A 27,423-nucleotide genomic window follows, 5' to 3' on the forward strand; every position below is an offset into this window, starting at 1 on the left:
AGACGGGGGAGGAAGAATGACTAGGCAGGCTACTTTGAAGTGGCTGGGCCATCAGAAGAACAGGAAATAAAGAGGAAGATAACATAAAAGCATAAATAACTACCTGATCTCTACCAGGGTGAGCTACGAGATATGCAATAAGACTTCAGTCGTCGTCCAGGTGAGCACATTTCACCTGGCTGCTCCAGTGCTAGGACAGTGGGGCCAAAAGTCTGGGATTAGAAGGCAGAGAAGCCAGGCAGCTGGGATCCCTCACTAGGGAAGGGGGCATTGATGGGGACAGGCTGGGCATAAGAGAGTGGTGAGCAATTGCATTGTGCATCACTTGGTTTATAATAAGAATAATAATAATAATAATTCTATTTATTTTCTGTTCCATTAAACTGTCTTTATCTCTTTATCTAAATCCTCAAGCTTTTACTTTTTTTTTTTTTTTTTTTTTTTTTCCCCATCCCACTGTGGGAGAGGGGAAGGGGAAGTGAATGGATGTGTGGTGCTGAGCTGCCTGCCGAGTTAAACCACAGCAATTACAAAGAGCATTGCCAGAAAATCTGGCATTTGTCCTTGTTAAATTTCATGCCGTTGCTGGTGTCCCTATGCTCCAATCTATCTAGATGCCTCTGCAAAGACTCTCATCCCCCTAGAGAGTCATCAGCACTTCCTAGTTTAGTATCATTAGCAAATTTACTAAGGATGTATTCAACTCCAGTGCCCAGATCATGGGTAAAAATATTGAACAGAACTGGCCCTAGAATTGAGTCCTGGGGAACACTGCTAAGGACTGCCCATCAGCCAGGTATAGTTCCATTCATTACAATGTACCATTATAGGTTGAGCCCTACCGTACACAGGTACTGTGTACCTGTTCATTTCTCAATTTGGGCAATTTGTCCAGAAGGATATTGTGAGGGGCCTTGCAAAAATACAGAAAATCTACGTCCACCTTCTTCCTTTTATCAGCTAAGTGAATAATAGAAAAATAGCATATTAGTGAGACTGAACTTTCCTTTCATGAACCCACATGACTATGCCTGAAGATTATATTATCCTTTAAGTACCTTTCAGCGGCATCTAGAATAATCTTCTCTACAGTTTTTCCAGGTGCTGAAGTTAAACTAATAGGTCTATAATTTCTAGAGCTTTCTCTCATGTCTTTCTTGTATACTGGGATAATGTTGGCTAGAATCCAGTTAGCATTCTTACACACATTTATTTGTTTTCTATTTCATTGCAAATTGGTATTTTGGGATTTCTTTCTTTGCTATAGATGTTTACATTTTAAATAAACAGGCCAGGATTCATTCAGAAGACATATTGAAGGGAAAAGGATAGCAGTCTTAATGTGCAATGTGTTCCATGCAGTGTCTTGGTGATTTTGTTCATACAAGACCAAAGTCCCTAGGTCCTGGGATTTCTGTTGTAGGTTGGTTTCTGATGGACACAAACTCAGCACAAGTCAGGAGAGGGCCCTTGCCTTCTTTGGTTAAGCAATCAGTTCCTACCTAGAAGAGGTGACAATATATTTAGGGCTTCCAAACACCAGGTAACTTTGCCAACTGCCTTCTGTGGATTTGGGGATTCCACTGATTTTTTGAAAATATTAACTTAGGTTTATCCAAAGTCACATATTCAAAGACCATGACGTCTGTATCCTTTGCTACATGCTCTTCATTTCAGTTACCCTCATTTTCCTTTAAAAATTCCTGTCTTTCTGCTTTTAGCATTTTTATTCTGTCCTGGTGGTATCTCCTGAACTCTGTAAGGAGAGGGAAGTAAGATGAGTCCAGACTATTTAAAAGGTTAAATTCTCTGTAAGTCCATTATGAGTGTATAGTTTTTAAACATACTATACTGGTCATTAAAATTCTGATGCCTTTGCCTGACAAAGGTTGTAATGAGAATAGAAAATCACATTACATTGAATCCATTCTGAAGATGATTGCAAAGGATACAAGCCTAACTCATTCTCATTATAGCTTTGTGTTGGTGTAATTGTGACTCTTACTCAGGTACCTGAAATACTTGGAGAGAATTTTATTGTGATTGTAAAAAGGAGCTACTTAATTTGATTTAAAATTGGAACTGTAGTTGCCTACTTTTACTGTACTGCAAATGGCATAGGAACAGCTGACATTGATTCTGTTTAGGTCTGCAGGAATATTTTTCTCCTGCTTAAGGCCAGCTACTCATACTCAAGACACCTATATATGGTTTTAAGACACAATTTGGTGATCATCCACAACAGTGACATTTCACCTGCTCTAGTTGTTTAGTTTGTGATGAAATTACACTGGAGAACATCCTACAATTTTAGATTGTATGAAAACATGTCCTTGTCTTCATGTGAATGATCTTGAGGATGCTGCCTGGGTATTTGCTAATGGATTAGGCTAATGTGAAAGAAGGGAGTTGTGTTTCAGGAGTGCTCAGGCAATTCCTATGGCCAATGAGTTCAGGCAACAGAGTAGAAATGGTTTGCTGTTGTGTGGAAGACAGAAGTCCATTCATTCCTAAGAACTTTACAAGCAAGGAAGCTGTGCCACAGAGGGTACCATTTACTATAACATCATTAGAAATTCATGGAAATTTGGCCTGTAACTGCTGAAGCATACATTTACATCTTTATGTACTTTCATGCAAACACTCAGTTACTCTGTCTACAGAATTGATGTATATCTATCTTTTGCAATGAGCTTAGGGATTATCTGGTACCAAAATACTTAGAAATTAATGAAGTGAAATGTTTAGAATTCTGTGTTTTAGTTAATAAATTGTCATTTGCACTTATTATGCATTTGTCTGTTATTAGACAAATATTAGTCAATGTTATTAGTCTGTTATTAACACAGGCAATATTTTCAAGGATGCCTAAATGCTTTAGGAGCCTGGCTTCTAGATTTAAAGATCAAAGGCTTTTGGAGAGAAAGCTGTCTTTAACCAGATCCAGATATCATCAACTTTTAGGCCGAGTATAACCAACAATCTGTAATTTGCCATAAAAATTAACTTCTATTTAATTACTGCTAGCAGGGATAGTCGAATAAGGAAACTGAAAGCAGAGATCAAGTGGTGGCATCATATTTTGGTGAAAAAGTCTTGGAAACCTACTCTCACACCTTGACCATATATATCTAATGGAAAGATTAGTTGAATTAGATATAGCACGTAACAGCTTTTTTAGTCTGCTTCAAGTATCATTTACCACTGAAGAAGTCAGCTGCAAGAGAGTACTCACATACAGAGTAATCTCAGAGACCTGACATTAAGCTTTGAGCAGCTGGGCAGAAAAGCATATTATTTTATAAAGATTCTAATAATGAAAGCAAATATACTTCAAACTTAATTACATTTTTTTTTTAATCTTATTTTATTTGGTTTGTTTTTAAAATGAATAAAATAATTGCATCTAGATAAAGACCTGTTTTGAGGGTCCTTTTGAGTAAGTATAAGCAAGTTTCATCTTGGGTTTCTTACACAGCTACGTGCTTAAGGAATAATCCATAATGAAAGAGAAAATTAACAATGTTTAAATAACTTTCAACTTTTAATTTCACTTGAGGCAAATCTTAGATCAACAGAAGGTCATAATCCTGGAGATTTAAAGCAATTTTAAGCAGATCTATCCTAAAAAGTGAATAATTTGTTAAAATGCTCTATTTCCAGTCTCACACATTCCAAATGCCTTGTCTTCCACATCTTTTCCTCTGAAAGTATCTTCTTTTTGCAGAAAGGGAGGAAAAGGAGAGAGTGTAAATAAATACAAATGACTGATTTAAATTAGTTTTTAACAAATAATAAAATAAATATATGGTGCATTCCAAAATTGACCATGATGGACAGACTCTTCAAAAGTAAAAGATATGTTTTTATGGTTGCAAAAATAAAATATGAGTTCTCTTGCTCAAATCAGCTCTTTCATAATGTGGATTACGCAGCTCAAGACTAATGATAGACATTAACTTGCTAAGAAGACCTCAGTCTTAGTGTAGGTCCAAAAGCTGTTAATACTTGCATTATAAATGAGTCAATCCTTCTAAATCATTCCTTTTGAGTCCTTTTACCCTAATGGATTGCTGATGAATTCCATCATCAGCTTTTACGGCATTGCCGCGTACTGAATTTTCAGTAAGAATATGTGAGTCCCATGAAAACTCCTGTAAAACTCCTGTAAAACCAGTTAGTAATTGACACTCTAGTATCCTCTGAAGGAAAGAAATGTGATGAAAATATTGCAAGCAGAAGGAAAATGTGGAAAATTAAAATTATAAACAACTGAGGGGAAAAATATATATTTTAGCATGTGCGTTGTGTATCCTTATCAAAGTATAAAACTTAATCAACCGAAGTTGTAGAAGGTAGAATACCTACAGATGCTCCCTTGTGACAGTCTTGATAATTTGCATAATACCACACCAGATGGTTGAAAACATAACAATACAAAACAAAACAAAACATAACAAAATACTTTTGTCAAAGGCAGAATCTTTCCTTCTGTAAGACAGAGAACTACTTCTTATGGAGTCCCAGAAGTCAAAGGCAGGGACTGGGAGAATGAAAAACAGACCACTGTAAAAGATCAGGTGCAAGACCATGTAAGGAACTTAAAGATGCACAAGTCTCTGAGATCTAATGAAATGCATCCACGGGTCCTGAAGGAACTTTGGCAGATGAAGTTGCCAAGCCACTGTTCATCATATTTGAGAAGTGATGGCAATCCAATGAAGTTCCCACTGACTGGAAGATTGGATGGGGCTTTGAGCAACCTGGTCTAGTGGGAGGTATCCCTGCCCATGGCAGGGAATTTAGCACTAAATGATCTTTAAGATTCCTTCCAACCCAAAGCATTCTATGGTTCTATGAGAACAGTCATAATTAAGTGTAATAATAAACACAGACTCTTCCTGCTATGTCCCAGGAGCCAAAGAAGATATGAATGATATTTATGTCATTGCACACATATGCTTAAATGGATGCTACTGAGTACAATGGATTAGGGAAACTTATTAACCACTTCTCAAGAAAATATTCTGCCACTGTGTAATTGTATACATGTATTGTTACATATAATGTAGATATGTAGATAGAAATCTTACTTGGTTATATAATATGAAAAAAAAAAAAAAAAAAAGTTGTGGACTGTAACAGAAATCTGAGACCCATATACTTTTTTAATTGATTAAAAATCAATATTTCATACAGATAGAACTGTTATCAAATAAGATAGAAAGATAGCTCAGCTGAGAAAACATTGATTTTTTTTTTCATATTTCTTATGTAACTATGTTTGTATGTGCACGTGCCTTTTGTGTATATTTGATTCCAAGAAATCAATACGATGCCATGTTTTTGTTTAAACTTCTGTTTTGTAATATGGATTCTTGGAAAGGGAGATTCATGGCCTGATAATGTGGTGCAAATTGTCTTACAAGATTCTTAGTACTGGTCAATATGTTTACTGTTTTAGGAATAAAGCATTACCCTTGACAGATATGTCCCATATCCTAAAGAACAATGAAATGTTTGGTGAACAGAAAGCAGGAAATACAAATAGAGAATACACTGAACATATTAGATTTAAATGCTGTGCCCAGATTCTTCAGCACTTGCTTACAGGAGTTTTTTCCTTGACATCACAGAACAGTTTCTGATTTATGTCATGTACACAACAGGAGAATCTATGCTGTCATTTAAATATGTTTCATTGGAAAACAATGAAAACAATTCTAGAGGCATGCATTTTTGAACAGCATAGGCAGTTCAACTGCAAAAGCAAGATATCTGCATTGATTCAAACAAAGTCACTTACTGAGGAGAAAACAAATAGAGAACAGCTACTTGTTCTCTTATTGTCCAAGTTTACTGAATTTTTACTAGTTCCATCACCCTTTCATTCTCCTTAACATCTAGGCAAAAGTGAGTGCAATTAGGAGAAAGCTTTTTTTAAAAAAATTGGACTACTACATACTATTTTGCTATTACTTACAAAAGGCCATGGGCTTTGCATTGACCTGACCTTGCAAGATTGCATGATTTATCCGGACTTGTCTTAACCTGTGCCGGTTTTATCTTTTGTTGTTGTTATTGTTGTTGTTATAGCAATAACTGTCTAGCCATCAGTTTAGTGTCATCCAAATTTTTTTAGGCTTTATTTTAACTTTGTGGAACTGTATGGCATATTGCCTGTTTCTCATGGATAAATAAAGTAAAACAAGTATATGCTTTCTGCAGGGTGAACTACCTATGACCCAAGAATAAAAATGTAAGCTTTAAATGAATGCAGGCACAATATAACATAAGAAGCACTACACACAAATCACAGTGGCCAGCTTCTGGTGAATAAAAGAATAAAATAATAAATAAATAAATAAATAAAAACTGAGTCAGGTGAAGTGCTAGGTGAGTTACTGTGAGAATGAAAGAGAATAGCCTTATTGAGAAGGACTGAAGCTGGTCACCCTTGGACACAAATGGACATTGGAAAGGTGAGAATAACACCACAGGAAAAGGAATAGATCCGAGAAAGTTTTTTTGTATATCAGTCTTAAATGTGTTATTAACTGAAAGTTTCAGTATCATCATAACTTAAGTATAAGAATAGCTGAACTTTGTTTAGGCTGCTTTTTACCTTAAGTACTGTGTGCAGTTTTGGGCACAACAATATAAGAAAGACAGAAAAACTGATAGTCCAAAGAATACCTATAAAGATGGTGAAGGGTCTAGAGGGGAAGATGTATTAGGAGTGGCTGAAGACACTTGATTTGTTCACCCTAGAGAAAGAGGGGAGACCTCATGGTGGCCTACAAATTCCTCACGAGGCATAGCAGAGTAGGAGGCACCGATCTCTTCTCTCTGGTGACAGCAGTAGTACTTGGAGGAATGGCATGAAGCTGCATCAGGAGAGGGTCAGGCCAGAACTTAGAAAAAGGTTCTTGATTGAGAGGGTTGTAGGGCACTGGAACAGACTCCCCAGGGAAGTGGTCACGGCACCAAGCCTGACAGAGTTCAACAAGTATTTGGTCAATGGTCTTAGAAATACAGTCTGATTTTTGTGTGGTCCTGTGTAGACCCAGGAGTTGGACTTCATGGTCCTTGCAGGTTCCTTCCAATTCAGGATCTTCTGTGATTCCATGATTCTAAATATTAATTATGCTAAGTTCTTAGTTTGGTATGTAAAGTGTTACTTTTGACCCACGAGAAGATTATAAGTGTACTTTTTACACTGTTTGCCACAATGTAAATGACACACACATACATGTGACTGAAGCCTCCTTATTTCAAACAGAAGAACTCTTATGTTGAGTCGTGCTGAAACTGTGACCAAGGCCCTCTCTCTTTAGAAGAGAGGGTAGTTGATGGTTAAGTATAAAAGTGGGGGAAACAGAGAAGAAGAACTGTTCCTCCATGCTGTCCCTCTCATCATCACTTTCAAGTTTAGGGAATTCTTGAGTTAAATATGTTTAATAGCTTCTATTGGACTAGTCCTCCATGAATTTGTCTAAGCCATTCTGAAATAATATATAGTAACTTTTGGACATAAATTCCACAATCCACTTATGCAGATGGTTAAAAAGATAAACAAAAAGCAAAACCAAACAAAAGTACCCACTTCCTTCTTTTCACAGAATGGCTGAGGTTGGAAGGGACCTCTGAAGATCATCTAGTCCTTACTGAGCAGGATCACCCAGAGCACGTTGCACAGGATGGCACCCAGGCAGATTTTGAATATCTCCAGAGAAGGAGACTCTGCAGCACCTCCGGGCAACCCATTCCAGTGTTCTGAAACCCTCACAGTAAAGAAGTGCCCCCTCATATTGAGCGGAACCTCCTGTGCTCCTTTGTGCCCGTTGCCTCTTGTTCTGTTGCTGGGCACAACTGAAAAGAGACCAGCTCCATCCTCTCGACACCCTTTCCTCAGATATTTATACACATTAATGAGGTCTCCCGTCAGTCTTCTCTTTTCCAGGTTAAACAGTCCCAGTTCTTTCAGCCTGTCCCTGTACAACAAACAGGTGCTCCAGTCATATTTTGAATGCATACTGTTCTTCATTTTTTATGTCAACAAAAGTGACAGTGCACCTTATCCAGTGTATTTTTAAAATCATCTTCTGAGCTATGCTTTACAGTTATAAGTATGTCTGTTGTTATTTTATGCGTCATTAAGAGTTATTGAATTATATTCATTCAGACATTTAGGAATTAATTAAAAACAACAACAACAACAACAACAAAACAACACATAGAAATACATGCTTTACCATTTTTCTGTTTTGTTATAGCCAGCTGAATCCACCTGCTTCTTCCTTGAGATTTTAGGAGCTGTAGGGTGTACTCCAACATGTTTTTAAATCTGAATAACCCGACTTTGTTAGTATTTCTGAGTAGGGACAAAGAAGTCCCTAATAACTTTGTTTTTATGACCAACATTCATCCTTGGTGTACTCATTTGATACCAAGACATTTATAACAGGGACAATAAACAGGTCTTGGCATTTCCAAGTTCATTTCCTTGACCTAATATAGAGACATAATCATAATCTTAGGTCTTCTTGCAAGAAAGCTTCCCTATTCCCATTAGTGCTGAAGCAAATATTAGACAAGGTTAGGATTGCTTTCACACTGGAGAAAATTTTGCTTTAATACAGTATGTTTGGCAGCTCTTCTGTCCTCTCAATGAGGGCAGATGTAATACTGAGTACTATATCATGCCTATGAAAAAGAGCTATAACAATTACAGCAGTGTCAGTACTTTTAAAATAGTTCAGGTTTCTTCCTTTTCCATTTTTCTTACTCTTCCAGTCGCTATGAGAGTCTTCTACTGCACTGCACAATGCTCCTGAATATATACAAAGGATTTTACTGCTGTCAGGGGGAATAGCTTGGCTGTGTTATGGATAAACTTATTATTGAAGTCCATCAGATCCCACATCCAGAAATACCTTCTGTAGCTGTGTAAAGCTGTCTGGCATCCACAGTACCTGTGTATACATGGTGACAGATCATCATAATTGAGTCTCTCTGCTCCATTGGTTTAATTACCAGGAAGAGTTTGCTTATAAAATGAGTAGTCAGGTTTTATACCTTATTAACTTTGTTACGTTACAGTGCCAGTGTTGCGCAACTCCTGTTAATGTGTTGTCTGTCCTTTGTGACCTCTCTGACTTTCTTCCACTCCTCCTTCCAGAATTTATTCATTTAATCATCAATGCAGACAGAAGGTTACACAGGATGTACCATGGTTGGGCAAAGATGACAACAAAGAGCTCTGTACAGTCTAGGAATACCACATGGGAACTGTTCGACCAGCTGAGACAGCAGATATAGCAAATTCTGAGCATTTCCAGAGGCTCAGACATGCTCAGAAAGGAGCTGGGTAATCTTAGTGAGTTACTGAACCACAGGATGATGCCATTAAAAGTTATTTATTTCTGCATGCGAACACATTCATATGGGGTAAAACAAACAAACAAACAAACAACAACAAAAAAATACATACTACAGAGATCTTTGACTTTGTGGAAACCTTTAAAAGTCCATAGGATACTGAACAGTGTTATATGGTCTTGCTCAGCTGTCAGCTGGACCTACAAGGAGCCTATCTATATTTGCTGTGAATGGTGTCCTAACTAATAAATCCTCTCTGTTGGCAGGGATGCAATACCACACACAAACACAACAAAGAATATCTTTGTTCTTCTTTTCATTTCCCCACCTTTCTGGTTCAGAACAATATGAAGAATTAACTGCTCCTTGTAAAAATCCAAAAATGCTTTACGTGGCAGAGCATAAAAGGCTTCAGTGCTTAGCACAGCACCACTTCACAAGCACTTTTATTCCTGCCCCAATCTGTGGACAAAGGTTAATGATTTAAAAACTATTCCCATTTCACTTGGCCATACTTATACTAAGAGATTATGAAAATAGCATTCTTGATGTGAAATTGAGCTGCATCTGCTCTATCCAGAGCCTTGCAATGCTTTGTGCCTTCTCAGACCTTCATGTTGCTTTCCTCTATTAACGGTCATGCTTAGGTACCCTGTTATGAACTGAAAACACAGTTTAATCAACATGGATTTTAACATTAGTTGTTTACCAGATCTTAAGCTCTGCATCAGCATTGTTCCCTGTGATATATGTGATATCTACAATAGGTCCTTAACAGTCGGCATCAATATTGTCTGGGATTTCTGTGACAGTTCATACCAGGAATGTACTACCATGCGTAGTGTCAGGCATTACAAATGCATGTTACCATTATCTTTTGAGGTTGTCTGAGAGCTGCTCCAATATTTTCCATGAAATAGAAAATCTTTCCAGTATATGGATATGCAACAACTTAATTGTCTAGGAGTTTCTTGCTAGATCTACTAGCTTGAATCAAACTAAAATTTATCTTATATGAATGCCCCTGGCTCTGGTAACTTGTCCACTGTTAAGCCATACAAAATCACTTCTCTAGGCCTCAAGTGATATAATTGCTCCAAGATAACATCAGTCTGAATTTATTAAAATTTACACCAGAGATGTTTTTAATCCTTAGGTGGCAACTACCATATTGTGGAAAAGTGTATTTCTGCATATCTCATGATATATTAAGAAACTAATCTTTCAGTAAAGTTGACTATTTGGAAACTTCAAATATCACACTCAAATATTATAGTAGGGTAAGAAAACTGCCAGTGAAAATTGTCGTCTTTCTTTAATTACTAGGTAAGAATGTAGGATAGGGATTTCACCTAACAGTCAGTCTGATAATAAGATGAAAAGTAGACTGAGATGCTGTATGAAACATCATACTGAAGAGCCACAATTGTGTATTCAGTGAGCAGACATATTGCAGATCCTGATAACCAGGGATTAGATCATAGGTCTGTCTGACTTGTGTCTTGCCTGAAGCACTTGATAATACCTGGTAACTGATGACAGTTACACTTAGTCTCTCTCTTAAATAGGTTCATTACATTACAGGTGCATTAAATCAGACAGAAAGGGTAATGCTCCTGCCCACACAGAAAGAACAGACTGACCCCAGCATCACACAGGCACACACCTTGTCAGCCCAGGCTGCTCACTGTAACAGTTTGCCACAGGTATCTCTTGGTGTCACATACAACAATTAAGGATTTGTCACATCACATGTATTTGGCAGCAATTTCTATTAGCACAGTCTTCAGGTGATTTTTCATGGTATCCATTATTACTGATGAAATTATAAATACCAATCAGCAATGAGATGCCATTTTAAACTGCAATGTAATAAGGGGAATTCTGTAGAGAAGAAAAGGGAGATAGTCATTCAGTGTATTATGGTATTGGGGAGTTTAGAGAAAAGCAAAAAATACTTAAAACAAGATTTATGATTTATGAAAAGAGAAAAAAAAATGAGAGAAAAAAAAAAAAAAGGGAGAGGAAGATTAGGAAGATGATCCTCTAATAGGGAAAGGACAAGCCAAATACAAAACTCTCCATTGCCAAAAAAAGAAGAAAATAATAATAATAATTTGGGACTGCAGTTTATGAATATTTCTACTAGAAGCTTAATTGCTTAATTTTCAGAAATTTTTGACACCAGCTTAGATTAGCAAGTCAGAGATGTTCTAAGTATGGCTGGCCTACCTGAAAGGAAGGGACTATATTAGACAAGTTCTTGAAGCAACTTCATCTCTTCTTTTCAGTGATTGAAGCCTTTCCCTAACTTTGCTATCCATATGCCTGCCTCCTAAATCCTGCTTTCATTTTCTATGTTCTTCCAGTTTGGTTCCAGAATCAAATTCAAAATAGAATAAAACAGATTTTCACAGTGTATTGAGCTTCCTGGATTTCAGAAAGGCCACTTTTATGGCTTTCCACAGGAGCTCAGGTGCTTGTCTTCAGCAGTGTTTGTCCATCATACTGACTGAGTGTCATTGTCACCTGTTCTATGCTTCCATGACATGATAATGGTGAATTAAGTTGTCTCCTGAGCCAATGATACTTCAAACCTGAAACTCTGGGGTTCTTTGAACTGTTTCATTAAAAAGCTGTTGTGATAAAAAATGAACTGAACAATATAGGTTGCAAAAATAATATTTACTTGTTATGTCATTTATTAGTGCTTTTTCCATTAATTTTCTAAATCAGTATATACAGTAAGTTCCATTTAGTACATCTGTTATAAAGTCCATGACAGACAAAGCCTGGAACTTTTTGTCATCTAATAGAGTATCTGTGCTGCTAATGAAAACAAAACAAAACAAAAACAAACAAACAAAAAAAAAATATTAAAATAAAGGGGGCTCTATGTCCTTCCCAGTGAAATACATTTAAATTGTGTTATATATTGTTATCAACACCAATATCTAAAAATATATTGATTTAATTTTTCCCCCTCTTCTTTGGCTGACTGCAGGTGCACTCAGTATGCTGGTTTCTGTAGTGTGGAAACTTTGAATTTTGAATTGGAACTACCATGTGATTTCACAATGTGATTTTACAGTGTGAATGAAAAAGGCACCACATTACAGCATTTTTTTTTTTTTTTTTTTCCCTTCCAAACTGGATGAGGCTCAACAAAGAATTTTAAGGAAACTTTGTCTACTGGTCTCCAGAATCAGACTTTGTCCTGAAGGCCCATTACTATTCTTTTGGTTACCCCCCTACAGTTTCAGCTCTCAAACAAGCTCTGCTCTGCACTAAAGAGATAATGAGCATTAAATTTATTGGTATGTCCATTTGGCATTTCCATGTTCCTTTCCTCCCTCTGCATGAAATGTCAGCAGGTTGTTTAACCTACTTGAGCCCCGTGCACAAATATTTGTGAAGAAGGGCTTTTCAGCAAAATGTTTTATTCCTGCTGTTTTCCCTCATCATCAGAAAATGCTTATTCATCTCAAGGGATTTTTTTTTTTATTATTATTATTATTTTTTAATTAGAATGTGTTGTTCTTCCAAGATGTTGTGGTTGGAAATTTCTTAAGACTGAGGGTGTAAATCTGGGTCAGAGAAATTCCCCTCTATTGCTGAATAGCCCAAAACACTATGGGATAAACACAATCCAAGTTCTTTTTTCCTCCTCTACATTAAGAGCATGTCAATGCAAGTACAGCACCATTTGATTTTTTTTTTCTCCCCCATCAAAAGTTAATAATTTAAGAAATATTTTTTTCCTTTTTTTTTTTTTTTTTCCTTTTTATTTTTTTCCCTCCTCCATAAAGAAACTCATTGGTAGAGGATTGTTTTTTCTTTTTTTTTTTTTTTTTTTGAGTAAGAGTAAGAGAATCATATGTTAAACTTAAATCAGTTAATATACTAAATCAGAAAAGGGTTATGTTGTTACTTGCTCAGACTAATTATGAAGTTCATAAATTTTACATTTGTGTTCTGAAGAGCTAACAGTTGCAGGGGTGGGGAGGAAGTGAAATATGTTAGGGAAGAGAATAATTATTTAAATAATCAGGGAGGATATTGTTCATTTAGCAAACATTACTAAAAATAAATTCATCTGACTGCAGGAAAATTAAGGAGATACCTGCATCTCTCTATGGTGTGATGGCAAGAATGAGTTGTGAGCTTGAAAGGCTCAGTTGTATTAAGCTGAGAAAAGTCCTAAAAGCTATGGGAAATTCTACATTCATTTATACTCATGCAATCTGACTGACTTCACCAAGTTTGAATGAAGGTACCCTTAGACCTTTCAGAGTTACAGGATGATCAAGTGGACTTTATTTCCCTAAAACTACATTCTATTCCTTCAGTCTTGTTGGGAATATTAAGACTGTAACACAGAGGACTGATATATCAATACTGGGATGTTATCTTTTTCCAGTCAATGCACAGAAACAGGCTAAAAAGAAACAGGCTAAAAAGAAATGACTCTCTCTTCTATGTATCTTCTATTGAGCTATCTTTTAGATAGCTCAAATAATAGACCTATCTGTAGGTCTATTAATAGGCCTTCCCTACTTGTACTTATTCACAAGAAAGAGGAGAGTGGAGGAAGCCTGAAAGTCTGTGGAAAAATACTCTGAAATTAAAAGATATTAGAAAGAAAATACTTAATTTAGACTTTGGCATTCCAGTTCAAATCTAGCATCAAAATGGACAAATATTTGTGTAAGGAGGAAATGCCATTTTATTTTGTCCATTTCACTCAGTATTTCTCATCCTCATTCTCTATTGCCATATAAATGGTCAATTATTTGATACACTTTGGAACTTATCAGATCTACAAATGAAACTGATCTTCAGTGATAATAACACTTACCAAGAACAGTCTGATGGACTTGAAATATTTATCTGCTCTTCCTCACTCCCTTCGTGTTTTAGCATAGCAATCTGCCTTTCCAGTTCAAATGCAGCCTTTGTAGTTTTACTTTGTGGTAAGTTTCTGAAGTCTTCTGCCCTTGTCTGTGTAATTCATGTTTGAAATGCAATAAAAGATTTCAGAGAACAAGAGAACTATATAAATCCTTCCTTAAATCCTTCAATCTTCAGATAATAATAATAAAAAAAATGCATTAATGTTTGTAAATCCAATAATGGGACAAGATCCAACCATTCATGCTTACATTTGCAATTCAGTTCTCTTTTACCATGAAGATCAAAGCAAGGACAAATTTCCATCCCCAAAAGCCACTGTTTAACTGCATGAGCTGTCAGAAACCAAAGTGTACTTTCACCAGATGTGCCAAAACATAATAATACAGGAAAGAACTAAATGATAATTTCTGATATCTCTTCTTTGAAACAAAAATCAAAACATTTTTAAATGCATCTGTACATTTCTTCCATGGATTTTTAACAGGTGAGCTGGCTTAGCATCCTGTATGGCCCCACAGAACTTGCCAAATTATTCTTCCTGATCCCATCATTGATGGGTAAGGAATTCACTGGATAGCTGCAGCCTACAGTTCTATGTTCAGGTCAACAGTTCTATGTTCAGGTAGGTGGAGGCCAGTAAAAAGTGGTGTCCTTCAGGGGTCTGTCTTGGGACCGGTACTGTTTTATAACTTTATTAGTGACATAGACAATGGGATCAAGTGCAGCCTCAGCAAGTTTGCAGCTGACACCAAGCTGAGTGGTGTAGTTGATACAACAGAAGCAAGGAATGCCATCCAAAAGGACTTGGACAAACAAGAGAAGTGGTCCCACATGAACCTAAGGAGGCTTAACAAGACCAGGGTGCTGCACCTAGGTCAGAGCAATCTCAGACATGAGTCCCATGACAGACTGGGAGAAGACTTCATTGGGAGAAGCACTGCAGACAAGGACTTGGTTCTTGAGGATGAAAAGCTCAACATGAGCCAGCAGTGTGCACTTGAAGCCCCAAAGGCAAACTGCAGCCTGGGCTGCATCAAAGAGACGTGGCCAGCAGGTCTAGGGCCGTGATTTTTCCTCTATTCTCTGTCCTTGTGAGGCCTCACTTGCAGCACTGCATCCAGGTTTGGGGTCCCCACCGTAAGAAAGTTGTGGACCTGTTAGAGTGGGTGCAGAGAAGGCCCACAAGGGTGATCAGGGGGCTGGAACACCTCTCTTATGAAGAAAGGCCGAGAGAGCTGGGTCTGTTCAGCCTGAAGAAGAGAAGGCGCTGGGGACACTGCACTGTAGCCATTGAGTACTTAATGAGGGCTTATAAAAAAGATGAAGAGTGACTTCTTACATGAGTAGTGATAGGACAAAGGGGAATGGTTTTAAACTAAAAGAGTGGAGATTTAGATTAGACATTAGGAGGAAATTCTTTACTCAGAGGGTGGTCAGGCACTGGAACAGCTTGCCCAGTGAAGCTGTAGATGGCCTATTCCTGGAGGTGTTCAAGGACAGTCCAGATGTGACAACCTGATTTAGTGACTGGAATCCCTGCCTATGGCAGGGGGGTTGGAACTAGGAGAACTTTAAGGTCCCTTCCAACTCAAGCCATTTTATTATGAGTCTATGATTCTGTCTTGTTTAAGTTAAAAATACAAAGGCACCAGCTTTGGCGTCTTTATGCTGAGGGCAATTTGACAGTGTTACTGGAGGTGAGCTGCTTCTCTTATGCGCTGACCCAGGCTAGCAAAATGGCAGTCTGATCTGGCAGATAAACAAGTCTGTGACAAATAGCACTGACATCCTTGTCAAAAGAAAAGACATGACTCACACCCCATATCTATACGCAGACCAATGCTAGCTTTCTGTGACAAATGGTTTTAGTCTGACAGTGTGTTTCACTGCTTGAACTTTCATCTATCAAAACGAGACAGAAGCATGAGGCACTGAGAAGAAACGACCATGAGAGAAAGCTACAGATAGACAGGCAGCCTGCACGCTTATAACAGTACTTAAGTTCTTTCCAAGTCTTTTATTACTTTTACCATTCCCTGGTAAATATTTTGATTCCACTCCCTATTTTTATAAAATTAAAAATAAAATAAAATAAAATGAAATTTAAATTTGTTATTTGCAGATTCAGGCATTACAAAGCCAGGGGAAAAAAAATAATATATATATATAATTTAATCTGTCTGTGTATAGGAAATTAAACCAGACTGTAACAGTAAGTGTTTTACTACTGGATAATTTATGTGTGGCTGGAAGTTATCCACTCTTGCTTTGAAGACATCAGCAGAGAGACAATCAGCACCAGGCACTTCATTCTGGCAGTTAATCACTCAGTTAACAGGTTAGATCTGGATTTCTAATTTGGATTTGTCTGACCCCAACTTCCAGTGATCAATTAATTGTAACTAATTGTCACTCTCTTTTCCCAAGCAGCAAATTGTAGGACAAGAGGGAATGGCCTCAAGTTGTGTCAGGGAAGGTTTAGGTTGGGTAGCATGAAACATTTCTTCACTGAAAGGGTTAAGAGGTATTGGAATGGGCTGCCCAAGGAAGTAGTTGAATCACCATCCCTGGAAGTATTCAGAAGATACTTAGATGTGGTGCTTACGGACATAGTTTAATGGCAGACTTGGCTGTGCTATGTTAACAGTTGGACTTCATGATATTGGAGGTCTTTTCCAGCCTAAATAATTCTATGATTCTATGATTGTTTTCCTTACTTAGTAGGCCTGGATTCAACACGTCAGCTCACATGCATATTTTATTTTGGAATACTGTGCAAACATTACCATTCTCCAGGCTTTGGGAATGTTCTTTTGTTATATCCCTGAGTAAATATACAATTCAATATTCAGAGATCCACTCAACAAACTCCATTAGTTGTTTGGCACAATTATAAAGGCCTTGGGCTTTAATGTAGATATAGTGACTTCTTCAGTTACAATAAGTCAAAACTATCTGTTTGGTGCATCTCTATTTATTTATTTATTTATTATTATTTTATTTTCCCAGCAATTGTAGAACAAAATCTCTGCCTTTTCTCAACAGTTATTAATAATATCATCTGTACCAAGCATCTTTATGCTCAGAATTTGTTTCCTATATAGTCTTTATTTTTTATTTCAGTCATTAATTTTACTTTGTCTTTGTAATTTCTTATAATTTTTACACTTAATTACTTTAAATTAGTATTGATTACTATGTCTCTTTTTTCCCCTTTTGATATATTTTCATTTTTATTTTCTCATTATTGCTTTTTTTCTACTAACACAATACAACTTCTAGACAACAACTGTATTCTTTACAAGTAGGAAGTCATTAATTATCAAGTAAATAACAAAATAATCCCCCCCCAAATATTCCATGGTGCCCCCCCCCCCCCCCCTTTTTTTTAAATTTTTTTGCTTCCCTTTTTTCCTTTTTTTTTTTTTTTTTTTTTTTTCCGATTTGTTCATCTTCCATTTCCCCTTTCATTTTATTCTTCTTAATTTGGAAATTGAGCTTGTCTGAAACTCCATATATAATTCATAAAGACAAGATGATCACTAGTTTGAAGGTTGATGGTTTCCTAGGAACTGGTGGTCAGGACCATTTTACAACCAGTAAAAGAAAAAAAAAATGGTTGGGACTATCTTTTATCTGCTTATATTCAATATAATCAGGTCATAATCACCAGTCTCTAAGCAACAGGCAGATACTAATCCAGCAATTAATTCATCTTATCCATATAATGAGGTCCAAAATAGAGCTAGCTTGTGTTAAGTATGATGCCTTTAGTGTGAGGGAAAAAAAAAAAAAAAAAAAAAAAAAAAAAAAAGATCCCACCTATATATGCATATATTCAAGAACTGTAATGACTGCTGGTTTTGTGAGACCTTTAATATATGTCTCCAAAACTGAAATCCTCCTTAGGAACACAGTTTTTCTTTCGTCTACATAGAGATATTAAAAAGTAAATCATCTGTTCTCTGCTTTAATTTTGGAATCTCGAATACAGTCCCTCTCTGTTCTTTGTTATAAAATGCTTTGGTCCCTGAACATTGCAGTCATTGTACTTTCCAACATTAAAACCGGTACTGACATGCTACTGAATCCTACCATTTCTTCTCATGTTTGTCTTTGCTTTTCACTTCATCCCTCTCTGTTGTTGCTAAACACATCAACAGAACTGGCTATTCCAGTCATGTAAATCAGCCCAAGATCAGGGTTCAGTGACTCCACAGATATATATGCAACCAGGGGAAAGTGGAAATCTTTGCTCTGCTGTGTTTGTTGGAGACATTTACTTTGTATCATACAGTTTTTTTGTTGTTGTTTGTTTGTTTTTTTTTCCTTCAAGCATCAACATTCAAACTGCTCACCTTTGGCTATTCTGGCTGGCCTTCAAATGAGAGAATGTCTCCCCATTTCCCTCTCTGCAACAGGGAGGCTAACTTGCACATGTAACTACATTACCTATAGCAGCACCAGGCCCTTGCTATCTCTTACTCCAAACGTAAGCTGGCAATAAACAGCGCTTAAGAGAACTACATTCAAAAAAAACTAAACTTTCACAGCAATATAAAAAAAGGAATTTTACTTGAAGCCTTAAGCTTCAACCACATGGCTGGTTATTGGGTAGCTCCACGTGGATACTGTGCATACGTTATGGAATCCTAAATGGAAATAAATACCTATGGTGAGTCAAACACATTGCACTCCAAGGAAGGAACCAGTTCATAATGAAAATTCTTACATTTGGGTCACTATTCACACCGCACTACTTATATTTGCTAGTGTTTTTGTTTTTCTTCTCACTACCACCTCGTCCTTGTGATTATACAAATTCTTTATAGTGTATGGTATGTATATGCTTCTTCTTAGTAGTATGTTATTTCTTAATGGTATAAGTGAAACCAATATGAGACTATACTGAGAAGATACTCATATTGCCTGTAATTCTGCAATTTTTATTCACTCTTTCTTAAACTGCTGAGATTATTCAGATGAAAGACAGCTGCCTTTTTCTGGATATAGATATAATGTTAGAAAAGGCTGTAATTCTCAACTGCTCATTACTGCTCAGCTGGTTGAGACTACATCCCTCCAAAATCCGCAGTCAGAGAATCTTATTTAAATGCTCTCTAATTCATTCCAGGTAAAATTACCAGGTTTGTTAAGACTAACACACTACTGTAGTTAACCCAGGTCATTTTGCCTGAATTTAATTAGTTTCTGTTCATGAAATTTTTCAAAGGCTAAGTGAAGAGGTTGGTTATATTCAGGGCTAATATTCAAGTAGTGAAGAGGGGGTAAAGACAGTAATCTCCTTTTTTTTTTTTTTTTTTTTTTTTTTTTTTTTTTTTTTTTTGGTTTAAGTGAATGTCTGTCAGGGGCTCCAGTTACCAGGTAACAAGCTGCAGATGTTGCACATAATCCCAGCACAGACTACACTGGAAGATACAAACCCCCACCAATTGGAAAAAAAAAAAAGAGGAATGTGCCAAATAACAAAGCTACAAACTCCTTTGCTCCTGTTAAAGATAGCAGACCCCTTTAGCACTCCCATTTCATCCTCCTGTTTCTTAAATCCCTTAAGCTAGACTTTAAATTTACATTGGAAACTCATTAGGATGGAGTAATTGTGAAAAGTCAGAAACAATCAGGGGGGTTGTCTGAAGAATTCTATTTTTTCATTTAGTTCCAGAGGGTATCAAAATATTTGCTCCAATGTGTGCTTCCACCACTAGAGGTTTCTATATTTTTGTTTCAGTGACACACTGACCATTCTCTCTGTGTTCTCTTCTGAATATTCTAAACACTTTAATGATTTTTACTGATAATACTCAGATCTGCCTGAAATCAGGAAGAGGCAAAAAGACTCATCATGTGCTGCTCTAGTCTAATTTCCTTGTTGTTGTAGTTGTTTGCTTTTTGTTTGTTTGTTTTTGTCTATCATTACTATTCCAAAGCAATTTGGACAGTCAATTCTCATTGTCATAAGTGGAATTCACTGGTTCTAATATCCCAAAGTGAGATTTATTTAAAAAGAAAAGTTAGACAACTGAAAATTAGGTGTCTAACTGAATGAACCATATTATTTCCCTCTGCAGTTAATTGAGATATACCTCCAGAGATCAAGTCTTTCAATTTATTTTTTATGTTTATTTTAGGGTGGAAAGAGACATCCTATGGAGGTTTTCACCTCCAGTCACTACAGAGGAATCATAGGTGTCTGTGTTAGACATGTCACCCACCTTTAGAAAATTAAAGATGGACACAATGAACCCAACCCTCAGCTGCCTTGCAGATCATTTGAGATGGACAGCCTACATGGGAAGACCTGGTGCCAAGATAACTACTTAGGAGTTAAAAAAATAATAACGTACTGTCTTACTCTTCATTAGAGTGAATATACCTTTATTTGAATACTATTAGCACCTAGGTATCAGCCACACCAAATGTGCTTTTTTTCTTTTTTTATTTTATTTTATTTTATTTTATTTTATTTTATTTTATTTATTTTTTATTTATTCCAGAGAAAGTATTTAACCAAAATAAGCCCAAAGACTGGAGTGTAGTTCTATTAGAATTTATTCCTATGCAGAGCTGCTGTATATGCCTCCTTAGAATATTAATCTACTTATGTTTTGATGTGCTATTTAAACTTGGAAGCTGACATGGAGGTATGCAGATATTCAGGGTTGTTCAGACTGTTTTCAATCAGTCATGTGAATCCACAATTTCACCTGTAGGTCCTTGTAGATATATGACTACCTTCAGTGTCTCTCCCTGGATAGATTCAGGTCATCCAAGATCATGTCCAGATAGTTTTTGAAGATCTCAGTGGAGGGAGACTTCACAAACTCTCTGAGGAATCTTGTTCTAGTGCCCTGTCACCCAAATAATACATGCTTCATTTCACTTATTCTTGCAATTGTGTTTAGAGGCCATCTGGTGGAAGACACTTCCTACAGAAGAACAAAATATTTCATGGTTTATAGTGATTTTTGTTCTATGATCTGAATAGTGTGAAAACAGAAAGAAAATAGGTCATTATGCTGTCATTTAAGTGGCAGCCACTGAAAGTCAAAGTATTCTTTCATGTGATTTCCATGGAAAGAAGTTTGTTTAAAGGGGGAAAAAGGGGAGAAAACAAACAAACAAACAAACAAAAGCACGCTAAAGTAGTCATCATTATATATCTCTTTTGTAAATAAATGTAAATATATATATATATCTCATTTAAAAGCAAGCAGAAAGTAGTCAGGGACTTACCACTATGAATCTCAGGCTTTTATTCAATTATGCACACTCCTGGTAATAAAATTATGCACTACTCCACTGTTATAACTCCTTAACTGCTCATATTGAACAAAATTGCTACGATCAGGAAAAGCAATGAAGAACAGAGCATTATAATTAGTGAACTGATTTTTGAGCATTAGAGAAATATGAGAAATAATAATCTCAGTGGTCACTGTATCACAGAAACACAGAGACAAAGGCTTTTAAATCTGAAGAGGTCATCTGATTAATCTGTTGTGCTGAAGGAAGCACTTTTTGTAGATAAATTTGTCTAATTCCCCCCTAATAACTCTGGCTACGGAGATTTTGTTCCAGGGACTCTGCCTACCCCTGATGTTTGAGAATTTTGTTTTCTGGTTTGTTTAATTTTGTTTTCTGGTGTGTTTTCCTCCTTATAAAGGACACAACTCCTCTCTTTTCACCTGGGTGGGTATTTCTTTTTCTATTTTAACAGGATTCAGAAGAATTATTTATTTATTTATTTATTTTCCCACAGCACAATTACCTCAGCATAGGTTTCTGCTTCCCCCCAGCGTACAAGGGCGTTATTATTGTTATTATATAATGAATGGAAAAATGGAAAACAGCCTTAGAAGATAGTGATCCTCCTTCTATTTATTGACTTGGTTGTCTTTTAGGGTTTCTTTGATGCAGACTCATGCAGGGAGAAGATCCAGGTTCCAATCCACTGTAAGCAAATTACTGTCACAATCAAACCACCAGTCTTGAAGAATCCTTAAGGCTGAGAGAAGAGTCCTGACAAAGTTGCTCACTGTGTGCAGATTCTTTGGGAATGAGGGAGTAAGTAACATCACTCCTCCACGTACTAACTAGACACTCATCTTTTCCCTGAACTTTTTATGTTGTTTGCTCAGTGACAGTTTAATAGGAACCTTGGTTCTCTGACTTCAGTGAGTGTTCTAATCTTTGTTTAGAATCAGAAAAAGGGAGAATTTGTGTTACCATTAGCTTCTGCTCTATGTATGCATAAAATTTAAAAAATATATATATGGCTGGAAAAATACATAAATTGCATACATACATACCTTTCAGATGTCGTATGTTACAAATAAATTGAGTATCATTTTAAAACTTAATGACAGGCCTGATGTAGAAGGAAGGATTTTAGACGCTGTCAGGTAACATGTATTACTGTTAACTTATGGGCAAGTTGTGAGTTTTCGCACTGCGCGTGCCATGTTGTTGTCATCCTTGTTTGCTAGGACTTAATTTTCCTATACCCTGTTAAATGACTAGTTTTTGAGACATGTAAGGAAAAGGGGTTATGCAGTTTATCAACTCAGACTCAAATTCTTGTTTCTTTAATTATGTTAGTAACAAAGGTTTCACTGACTTCACTGGATATGAAATTAAGCCTTCACTGCCCTGGAGTAATGAAATCAATGTTTCCTTCATCATTAACACGTCTGATTGAATTAATTAGAAATAGCATGCTTTGGGATTTGATCTAGGTTCTCTTTCATGTTTTTAATTAATTATTTGTGATCCGATCCTCTTTTTTCTAGTTTTAGCCTTTTTTTTTTTTTCATTGACTTGTGTTCAACTAGTGTCCATCAAAGTGTGAACTTCAGCTTGCTGATATTACGTCTGTTCTATCAGTTGCTTTAAATATTCTGTCTTGAGAATTTACTTTGATGATTTTTTTCCTTGCATTGCTCTGTTCGTACTCTTTATGTTCTTTAAACTATGTTTGTTTTTTACGCTTTTCAAGCTTTTTGCTGCACCTAGCCATTATTCCCATTCTAGATGCATTTTTTTAAGACAGGAGACTGATTAAGGGAATTTGATAGTTTGTTTTAATTTGTTATCATATTTTTCCAATGGGATGAATGAGAAAGCATTACCAAGAGAATAAGTATCGAACGATGAACTCCCTTACTATTGAGAAGTTTTAAATGTATAATCTCTTGTTCTAAAAAATTGCCATATTTCTGAGCCTCCTGAAACTTTACACGAGTACTCAGCAGGTGCTTGGGAAATAATTTTGGGGGGGTGGGAAAGTTTGGGATTTTTTGAAGTCAGTTCTATCTTTCAAGCAGATTTATTTATTTATTTATTTATTTATTTTTAAATGTGTGTGTGCAAATCTCATCAGGAAACACTTAACTGTACTAATGAAGTTAACACATAAAGTAATTTGTTTTATCTGATTTATTAGTAATTACATTACATCAGCTGAAGTGAACTATTAAGTTTTAATTTTGTTTTTGCAATGTAAAGGTTTTACCTCTGTAATCATGAAGCTGCTAGATACCATCTTGGGGGACAGTCTGGAAACTGCAACATTAGTCAGATTATGACAGATATGGTCGTAATGAGTGGTAAAATGGGCAAGGCTGAAGTAGAAATAGATCCACTACCCTAGTAATATATTCTAAAAATACTAAGTGTTAGACTGAGCCTAATATGCTATGAAACTTCCTAATGACCAATGAATACAAAAGTCTAAGTGAATTAGGAAGTCCACCTAAATCAAATAAATCTCGTAACTTAGTATTCACAGCTGATTTTTAAGACTTAATTTGAAGGATAGTAAAGGCTGCTCAGGGAAGATTTCATCAACATGATTTCCTGGCCATAGGTGACATACAATTCCCTCTAATAATCACAAATAAATTTTCTTTGGATTTCTAATAACTGCTTGACGTACTTTGTAGCCTTCACTTATAATTTGCATCATATGCAATGAGAATACAGTGATGGGAAAATCATAACACACTGATGAACACAAGACATGGATTCCAGTATTTAGAAATTATTTGTAATTCAAAAGCAGAAATATTTACAAACATGATTCAAAGGATACACAAATACTAAGAAAAAATAACAAAGAGAAAAATAAATATCTCAATATGTTTTTATTTAGGTCTTGGAGTAGTCTTTGGTTCCAAAAGGAAGCACTGAAGATTCAAATTAACTTTAGAGCTCCCTGGTTCATCCCTTTCATGCACATGCTTTAAAATGTTACCGGTTTGGAAGTAATTGCCAATTTGGAGTTTTTATGCTGTATCATCAAGTGGTCTTTCTGTTAAGACAGTGGTTAACAAATTTGTTGCCATTAAGCAGAAGTGGAAGGAGTAAAACAAACATGCATGTGCACACACAGAAGTCCTTTACTGATAAACACAGTCTTTCATTCTTATTTGGGCTTGGGGATAGTATGCCATGAAAATAACACTGGATATTCTGCTGTTGGTACTTACCACAGCACCTGAGTTGGAGAACTGTCTCCTTGAAATGGTAAAAGAAACTGTTACTGCCTGATGCAACTGTCATCTGGATCAGGTTCCTGGACTCTGCCTTTCTTGTCTCTGATGCATTACATTCTAAAAGTTGCTTTTCCTTCATTTTCAACATCTTGTTTCTCTTTCTTCTTTGCTTGAAAGACTGAAATTGCTCATTATCTGCTACAAATAGGCTTCAAAGGAGTTATCTCGATTTATACCAGCTGGACCAAAGCAGTGAATGGCTAGAAAATGCTGTTCTATTTTATACTAGAGTTGGCTGGATAAAACCTCTTATTTTTATTTCACAGGCCAGTTTTATTTCTCTTCATCATCTTACAATAAAAGTATTTAGTAAATAAACGTACCAAGCTGTAATATTTCTCCTTATCTTAAAAAAATAAATAAATAAATAAAATAAAAATAAAAAATAATAAAGCACAAAAAACATATATTTATTGTACAAAGTTCATATCAGCCAGAGTGGGCAAAGTATGTTTGAAAAGCTATTGAAACAAAGAATGTGCAATGTTAGATTATATTATAAAAGCTCATCTCCACACACTCAGAACACTGTTCGACAATGGAAGGAAGGGAAGATCAGGCACTACCCTGCCCTGGCTGCTCCCAGGCCCATCCCAGGTGCCATCAGCCTATCGACTCTCCATCTGCACAAGCCCAGATGAGCACAGTGGTAGAGAGAAATCCAAATTAAGGACTCAGAGGCAGGGACACCTGCAAACCGCTCCCAGTACTGTCCCAGGAATGCCTCCGGCTGTCTGTTCAGGTGTGAAATCCATCAAGGCGAGTCAATGCTGGAGCACCATTTGGACTTAGAGGGTTGCTGCCCTATGGGTATGGGACACATTACAGAATTCAGGGGAAGAGAAATTTAGTATTACACAACACTAATTATGGGATGTACAGGGGAGAAACCAAGGGTGGGGAAAGGAAGGGACCAAGGTAGTGTAGATAGGAAAGAGTGTGAGAAAATGGAGAAAAAGGGGCTAAGAAGGGCAGGTCAGTGTAAATAATTGCTTGTTGATATGCTTGCATGGCCATGTCCTATACCTCATCAGTATCATCGGTCTGTACATGTTTTAATGTAGGTCTGATTGCAGCAGTGGATTTCAGACCATGGGTTTTAGGACCTGTGTGTCTGTGGTACCTTAGATAGATAAAGTGCAGGTGTGCAAGTCTGTAGTCACTAGTAAAGATCAAGTTGGAGTAGCCAGCAAGTAGGTGACCTGGCCTGGGATCCAGGGATAACTCTGAGGGTGAGAGTACAGAGGGGCTGAGTTTGTGGGGGTTGGGAGGGTCCCATTCAGCTGATGGCACTGGGCAATTATACTGGATTTATATGGTAGAGGTTTGGTAGCAGATGGGCTGAAGGGGTGGCTTCTGTGAAAATAGTCCAGAAACTGCCTGACATTAGATTAAGAGCTGGTTTCAGGTGTCTCCAAGAGGGACACACTGCTTGCCAGAGCTGAGTCCCTGAGAGACACTGGTAGGGCCTCTGTGAGAGCAGATTTAAGAAAGGGAAAAACAAACTGTTGTGCAAGAGCAGCTGGGAGAGCGAGGAGTGAGAACCATGCCTGCAGCCCCCAAGGTCAATGCAGGAGGGCAGGAGGTGCTCCAGGCATGCAGCAGCAGTTCCCCTGCGGCCTGTGGAGAGGCCCCTGGTGGAGCAGGCTGTCCCCCTGCAGCCCATGGGTCCCACATGGAGCAGATCTCCACGCTGCAGCCCGTGGAGGAGCCCCCGCTGGAGCAGGTGGATGTGGCCTGGAGGAGGCTGCGGCCCATGGAGAGCCCCCGCAGGAGCAGGCCCCGGGCCGGAGCTGCAGCCCGTGGAGAGGAGCCCACGCAGGAGCAGGGGGTCTGGGGGGAGCTACCGCCTGTGGGGGACCCGTGCTGGAGCAGTTTGCTCCTGGGGGATGGACCCCGTGGGACAGAGCTGTGTGGGAGCAGTTCCTGAAGAGCTGCTGCCTGTGGGCACCCCCCGCAGGCTCAGTTTGGGAAGGACGGCATCCCGTGGGAGGGACCCCATGGGGAGCAGGGGCAGAGAGGGACCGTGAGGGAGCAGAGACGAAGCGTCAGGGACTGACCCCAGCCCCCATTCCCTGTTTCTCTGCACCTCCGGGGGAAGGATGTAGAAGAGGGTGGACTGGGGGAGGATGTTTTTAGTTTGCTTTTAGTTTCTCACTGTTATAGACCATTAGTTATAGGCAATAAAATACAATTAATCTCCCTAGGCTGAGTCTGTTTTGCCTGTATATGTTTATATATTCTCACTAACAGCCCTCCATCCTGCTCAGAGTGGAGAGCAGGATGAAACCAATGGGGCTGTCTGTGTTTGTGTGGGTGCTCTGTGCATCTACAGTCTGTGTGACTGCCTGTGCCTTTATGTACACGTGTGGTATAAATTTGTGCTCTGTGAACATGTAGCTCCTGGGAACAGATTTTCAGGATCACTACTGGTTGGACCTAGAGACACGGAGCAGCAGCAGTCTTGCCTCTCTGAAGCTGCTGGATCCAGCACGGTATTTTCCTCCATTATGAGCCACTTTTGCAAGGAAGTTTGTGCTTAAAGCTGCAGTTT

At 37.5% G+C, this 27,423-nt stretch overlaps 1 long non-coding RNA gene across 1 annotated transcript in view; it reads left to right on the forward strand.

Moving 5' to 3' along the window:
* Window positions 1-106: 106 nt before the first annotated feature.
* Window positions 107-27,423, forward strand: part of LOC118162685 — a 36,714-nt gene continuing 9,397 nt past the window's right edge. Inside the window, exons 1-2 of the long non-coding RNA XR_004748563.1 lie at window positions 107-160; window positions 1,424-1,543. This is a non-coding gene — a long non-coding RNA (uncharacterized LOC118162685). The remainder of the gene's footprint in view (window positions 161-1,423; window positions 1,544-27,423) is intronic.

Source organism: Oxyura jamaicensis, chromosome 2 (assembly GCF_011077185.1).
Source record: "Oxyura jamaicensis isolate SHBP4307 breed ruddy duck chromosome 2, BPBGC_Ojam_1.0, whole genome shotgun sequence".
NCBI lineage: Eukaryota > Metazoa > Chordata > Aves > Anseriformes > Anatidae > Oxyura > Oxyura jamaicensis.